Source organism: Halichoerus grypus, chromosome 11, assembly GCF_964656455.1.
Source record: "Halichoerus grypus chromosome 11, mHalGry1.hap1.1, whole genome shotgun sequence".
NCBI classification, from domain to species: domain Eukaryota; kingdom Metazoa; phylum Chordata; class Mammalia; order Carnivora; family Phocidae; genus Halichoerus; species Halichoerus grypus.
The window spans coordinates 98416439-98424013 of record NC_135722.1 but is presented as its reverse complement, the minus strand read 5'-3'; positions in this window follow the sequence as shown (position 1 = coordinate 98424013).

Below are 7575 nucleotides of genomic sequence, written 5' to 3'. Positions count from 1 at the left end.
CCTGTTGAAGAAGTTGAGATTTCTCAGGAAACCAGGGGTTAGTCTGGGGATAGGGACTCCCTCTTTGACACCTGATGGGATAGAAGACCAGGGAGATGTGTGGTCTTAGTTGGGTTCATGGGCCAGTGCAGGGGCCTCTCTTCACTCTTGATGATGGGGTAAAAGAACTCAAGGAGACATTGTCTTAATTCCTATACACAGTTCACTCTGATCCCTGTTAGGGAAGGGCAAACCTGTTTCTTCTGTCTTTGCCTTTTCTTTTTCACTGTGATAAAGTATATATAACATAAAATGTACAGTTTTAACCATTTTTAAGTGTATGGTTCTGTGGCATTAAGTACATTTCACATTGTTGTACAACCATCACCACCAATCATCTCCAGAACTTTCTCATCTCCCCCAGCTGAAATTCTGTACCCATTAAACACGAACTCCTCATTCCACCCCCTACCCAGCTGCTGCCAACCACTGTTCTAATTTCTGTCTCTGTGAATTTGACTACTCCAGGTACCCCATGTTAGTGGGATCATACAATACTTGTCCTTTTGTGACTGGCTTATTTCACTTAGCATGATGTCCTCAAGGTTTATCTATGCTATAGCCTGTGACAGAATCTCCTTCCTTTTAAGGCTGAATAATATTCCATTGTATGTATATGCCACATTTTATTTATCCACTCATCCATCAAGGAACGCATGGGTAGTTTTTGACCTTTTCAGTTAAAAATTCTGTGGACGCCAGATGGCCCCTTTTCCCCCTTGATGGGGATAAAAAGTCCATACAATTTGATCATAATCATAACTCATAATCCTTGGTACATATGTACCCACTAACATCGGTCCATGTATGGTCTTATCTATTATTTATTTGTTTATTTGTTATTTACATAATGACCTTACTGCCTAACTTAAAAAGTGGAACTTTGCCAGTAATTTACACCTATTTGCTTCTTCCTTGTCCTCTTCCCTTGCTCACTTTCATTTTACTTTTTCTCACACTGTTTATGTATGAAAAAATATATCGATCATGACACTATTTGTCAAAAGCAATAGGACTTTATAACACAAACAGTGCATCTTAACGTATGCAAACTTAAAAAAATCAACTAGAAGGACAGAAGATCCTAGAATGGAATGTAGGTTGTGACAAAAGAATCTAAGTGTATTATAAATGACATAATTTCACAGAAGGGAATGGGGAAAGAGAGGTGTTGACTTAAGAAACTTTGGGGACTCTACACCATAAGATGAAAGACAAAAGGAACTATATGTATGCTTTGCCCTCTAGTTGGTGAAGTTGTTTACCTTAGAGGTATGGGTTAACAATTCTAAAACTACCATACAAGTATACTGGGAATGAACAAAGAAGTATGTGGATGGCAGATGGTGGGAGCCAGGTTTCTCACTGTTGGAGTGAGAGGTTATGGAGAAGGAAGGGGAGCAAACTAGAATGAACCATATGGCACTGGGTTATAGTGGGAGATATCAGAGTGAACTCATGTTTAGCTCAATAGATACCAATAGCTACGTGGAGAGATAAGGATACTCCTTGTGTATACACATTAGTACAGGTATGTTTATTTCCTAGCTCTGTCCTTTGAGAGGCCTACAGGCAGGGACACTCAGTAGCAGCAATGAGGACACCCAGCATACTTGACTGTCTTATATAGTCTCTTCCCTTCGTGATATTATGTTTCAGGCATCATAAAATTCACATTTTTCCATGAAAAAATATGTTTTCTTGTTTTGTTCTCGGTCTTCAGTATTAGAGGCTTTTCTCAGATATCTGATAATTTTGGCTGTCCACACTGCTCTTGGTAAAGAGTGGGGGACTAAAGAGCTGTTGAAATTTCTGAGCACATATGTGGGGCTTGTTCACTTTGAGCTTCACAGAAAGGATGATCTGCGTTGGTCACTTGCTGGGATGCCCCAGAGAAATCTCTTTCAGTTGCCTGCCTTGACAGTAAAGGGAGCCAAGTGGGAGAAAGGGTTAGAAGGTCTGTGCATTTAGCATTCAGTATATGAATAGTCACTCAATCCTCCTGTTTCACTGTGCCTGTCATCCTCTATGAGATACCACTTCACATCTATTAGAATAATTATCAAAAGAAAGAAGAAAGAAAGAGAAAGAAAGAAAAAGAAAGAAAGAAGAGAGGGAGGGAGGACAGAAGGAAGGAAGGAAGGAAGGAAGGAAAGAGAGAAGGAAGGGATGAAGGAAGGAAGGAAAGAAGGAAGGAGGGAAGGGAGGAAGGGAGGGAGGGAGGATCAGAGCTGAAATTCAAATCCAGGTCTCCTGACTCTCAATGATATAGTCTGTCTATTATAATTGTCTATATCACATATTCGTAAATTAAACTTTATCAGCTAATTAACACCTTAGATAAAATATTTTAGCAAGCAGCTATCCAATGTGACACCTTTCTGAGAATCAGGTCCTTACCTACATAACATAGTAGCCTTTCCATGAAGAAAGAGATCCCCAGCAGGGATCACTGCTAGCAAAGCAGAGCGGGGGGCTGTCACCCGTTCTCATTCATTCTAGCTGGGGAAGCAAGGAAAGCTTTACAGAGGAAGGGCTGTTAGAACCGAGCAAAGCTTTAAGGAGAAGTAAGATTTCCTTGGCTAAAGGATGGGGGGAAAGGACAGTCAAGGTAGAAGACAGCCAGAGCAAAGGCATGGGAAATGAGTGGTGGGGTCTGCCTGAGACATGGCTGGTCAATGGAGTGGCTGGAACAGATGGAGTGTGAACTGGGGGGGTTTGAGGGGTGGGAGATGACGCTGGAGAGGTAGTTCAAGACCTAAAAAGGAGGGGTGCCTGGGTGGCTCAGTCGTTGGGCATCTGCCTTCGGCTCAGGTCATGATCCCAGGGTTCTGGGATCGAGCCCCGCATCAGGCTCCCTGCTTGGCGGGAAGCCTGCTTCTCCCTCTCCCACTCCCCCTGCTTGTGTTCCCTCTCTCGCTGTGTCTCTCTCTGTCAAATAAATAAAATCTTAAAAAAAAAAAAAAAAAGACCTAAAAAGGAGCAGAGAACAAAAGCCACAATAAGGAAACTAGACTTTAAGAGGAAAAGAGAGCAAGTCACTGCAGCGTAGACTTAGAGCTCAGGAGCCCCAAGAGTTTACAGCAGAGGGAAAGGACAATGATCATGGGCTGAATACCTGGCACCAGGGCATTTAGGGGCTTAGGGAAGGGAAGAGAGAAAGATAGGGAGGAAGGAGAAAGATCTTTCCTGGCCTATACTTAGCCAGGGACATTATAAGGAGGGGCCAGAGGCAGGTGTTAGATAATTACAGAGTTCAGTGAACTGTAAGAAGTGTAGCTCGGATGTGGAATCAAGAGACCTTAGTGAAAAAAAACTGGTGTTGGGGGGTATTATAGAGGCTGGGGGGCAGTGTTAGGGAGGCCCATTCTTCAACAATAAAAGCCAAGACAAAAGTCTTTGAGGTCCCCAAAACCATCATAGAGGCAGTCAAACTCATCATCCAAGCACTGCTTCCATACAAACTATGAAATTCACCTTTGTCACTTTCTCATCCATGTTAGTTTCCTTATCTCTTGTCAGCTTTCTTTTGGTGGTTTTGCTGTCAAATCTGCAAATTGGAAAGGTCTTGGGGCTTGTCTTGGGAAGTGACTGGGAAGGGAAGTTGGGCTGACTATGTCCACCTTCAGAGTCAGGGGAGAGGAATAAACCCGAAGAGAGAGTGACCAGTGGTGGGTCAAGTTCCACACGCAAAAGCACATTTTTAAAAAGATTTATTTATTTATTTTAGAGAGAAAGAGAGTGAGAGCGGCAGGAAGGGGCAGAGGAAAAGAGAGACTCTCAAGCAGACTCCCCGCTGAGTGCGGAGCCTGACACAGGGCTCGATCCAACAACCCTGAGATCATGACCTGAGCCATAATCAAGAGTTGGTCATTTAACCAACTGAGCCACCCAGGCGCCCACAAAAACACATTTTAGAAAGCATTGCTTCGGGTTGATGCAGGGAGGTGCAGATTTCAACAAAACACGAACAACCTCAAATCGCCACCAGCCTGGGCTGAGCCACCATCATCTCTTACCTGGGCCACTGCAATAAGCCCCCGACTGGTCTCTCTCTGCTCCCACTCTGGCTCTCCCTGTGCTGACAACTCTCAGCCCAGAAGCTTGAGAAATCCTTTTAAAATTAAAGTAGGTGCATACTTCTCAAAACCCTACAATGATTCCCCATTGTCCTCAGGATGTCACTCAAGGTCCTGCCCCTGGTCTACAAGGGCCTTCATATTCTAGCTCCATCACTTCTCCCTGTTTCCAACCAGGCCTCCCATACTCACTCTACCCTAGCCCCCCTGGCCTCCTTGCTGCTCCTCAGGTATGCAGGCCTACACCCCCCTCAGGGCCTTGTCCATTGATATTCCCTCTGCCTGGAATGTTCTTCTACCAGAGACCTACACAGATAACCCACTCCCTTCAAGTCTTTTCTCGGTGTTGTCTTCTCAAATGACGCTTTCCCTGAGCAAACGGAACTCATACTACTCCACCAGCCCACCACTCCCAGCCCTGCCCACCACTTTACAGCTCTTTTGTATTTCTGTAGTACGCATCTCTGAACACACCATGTCCTTGACTTCGTTTTGATTATGATGATATTTAACGTTTATTACCTCTCCCCACTAGAATGTAAGCTTCAAAAGAGTGGGGATCCTTGTAGCCCAAGGCCCTAGAGAGTGACTGGCACATGGAAGCATTCACTAAGCCTTTGTGAAAGAATGGAGTGGATGAAAAGGTATGGATTCTTGGCTTTGTGCTCACCTAGAAGATCTCCAGGAGTGGCATACAAAGCTCTGACCTTGGTCCCTGAGCTGTTTTGTTCTTTTGGTTGAAGAAATACAAAGTATGGGACACCTGGGTGGCTCAGTCAGTTAAGTGTCTGCCTTTGGCTCATTTCATGATCCCAGGGTTCTGGGATCGAGCCCCACATGGGGCTCCTTGCTCAGTGGGGAGCCTACTTCTCCCTCTGCCACTCCCCCCCACTCATGCACACTCTCTGTCTCTGACAAATAAAATCTTAAAAAAAAAAAAGAGCTATTGGTGACCAGAGCTAGCCAATAATGTAATGTACTGCCTGAGAAGAAGTAAGTTCCCTGTCAAGTGGTCACTTACATCAGAATTTGAGTAAATATCTGTATGTAAGCAGTGCCATAAATAGGTTTCTATGTGACTTCTAACCAAAGATTCTCTCCAACTCTAAAGTTCCCTGATTAACAAGTCAGGAAACAACAGATGTTGGCAAGGATGCAGAGAAAGGGGAACCCTCCTACACTGTTGGTGGGAATGCAAGCTGGTGCAGCCACTCTGGAAAACAGTATGGAGGTTCCTCAAAAAGTTGAAAATAGAGCTACCCTACGACCCAGCAATTGCACTACTGGGTGTTTACCCCAAAGAAACATATGTAGTAATCCGAAGGGGCACATACACCCCAATGTTTATAGCAGCAATGTCCACAATAGCCAAACTATGGAAAGAGCCTAGATGTCCATCAACAGATGAATGGATAAAGAAGACGTGGTATATATATATATGTGTATATATATACATATATATATACATTGGAATATTATGCAGCCATCAAAAAATGAAATCTTGCCATTTGTAACGACGTGGATGGAACTAGAGGGTATTATGCTAAGCGAAGTAAGTCAATCAGAGAAAGACAATTATCATATGATCTCACTGATATGTGCAATTTGAGAAACAATGCAGAGGATCATAGGGGAAGGGAGGGAAAAATGGAACAAGATGAAACCAGAGAGGGAGACAAACCATAAGAGACTCTTAATCTCAGGAAACAAACTGAGCGTTGCTGGAGTGGTGGGGGGAGGGAGGGATGGGGTGGTTGGGTGATGGACATTGGGGAGGGTATGTGCTATGGTGAGCGCTGTGAATTGTGTAAGATTGATGAATCACAGAACTGTACCCCTGAAACAAATAATACATTACATGCTAATAATAAAAAAATAAAGTTCCCAGATAATGGCTGTGTTACTGCTCCTACTTAAGCCCCACCATTGCCTACCTAAGTAACCCACTTTCCTTGTTTCAAGCCTCTGCTGAGGTTAATCCCACTTTTTTTTTTTTTTTTACAGAGCGAGAGAGGGAACACAAGCAGGGGGAGTGGGAGAGGGAGAAGCAGGCTCCCCACTGAGCAGGGAGCCCGATGTGGGGCTTGATCCCAGGACCCTGGGACCATGACCCGAGCCGAAGGCAGACGCTTAACGACTGAGCCACCCAGGCGGCCCTTTTTTCAGTACTTTTGAAAAGCTCTTTCTCATCCCACACAGAGGCTGTGCCTATTCTGCTTCGGTAGTTTGAAGTTTAAATACCCACATTTGGAACTCAGAACTGGCTCTGGGTCCCAGGCCCACCACTTCTGGTGTGGCTTTTGGCAACTGACCTGACTTCTTTGAGCCTTAGTGTGTATCATCAAATGAAGAAGATGGTGATGAGGACATGTGTTTCGAGGACCCACATCATGTGGAAGTGCCCAGGACTGTGTCTACTCCTCAATCCTGTCACCCTTCTTCTGTATGGCTCTTTCCCTTCTCTCAGGGCCATACGAGGGAGCGCTTGCTTGCTTTTGAATTGTTTCACCTGTTTCATTTTGTCTTCGCTGCTAGATTGTTAGTCGTGAGCTCTGCAGGCAGGGGCTAAATGTTTAAAGTCTCTCACCTGTAGGGCTTGCCTGTCAAATAAAAGAGCTGGACCAAATAATCCTTTTAGTTACAAACACTATTGTTTCAATATGCCTTTTGTATCCCTGAGGCAGCTAACACAGTCTGACTGCATTTTGGTGTTTAATAACTATTTGTTAACTGAATACCTAAAAGCTTTTCATTAGTATTTTATAAAGATCAGCTACGATAATGTATATGAAAGAATTTTTAGGGGCGCCTAAGGCTCAGTCGGTAGACGGTGCGACTCTCGATCTCAGGGTTGTGGGCTCGAACCCCATGTTGGGAGTGGAGATTACTTAAAAATAAAATCTTTTTTAAAAAAAACTTTTTAAAATTTGAAGTTGTCATTACATCTCTCTCTCTATATCCATACGTATACATGCATATATAATATATACTACTATAGTATTTATGTTGTTGGGCTAGTAATAGAAGTACTGGTACAACGAGTAGTGGTAATAAGACCATCCATGATTTGAGGCAATTCTAATTTATTCAGTAGTGCAAGGGTGAGACTGGTCTCATGTGACCTTGGGCCCAACTTATGCTTGTCCAGGGTGATCCCTCTGATATCAGAGAGGTCTCCTGTCATTGGGAAATGATTACTTACTAGTTTTACAACACCTGTGTACAGAACTCATGCTCTAGGTTAGACAATGTGAAGAAAGTAAAGCTGATTTGGCCATGATTCCAATCTGGCCAGGGCATCAGCTAATATGAGGTCATTGCCAAAATATTTTAGTCTTGAGAGATCTTAAGAAAGGGAGATTTTGCTCCTGCTGCTTCTTCTGCTTCAGGCCTTTAATTGTAGTACACCCTCTACTTCTTCCCTTTATCCTTCCTGCTTCACACCTGACAAGTCCTA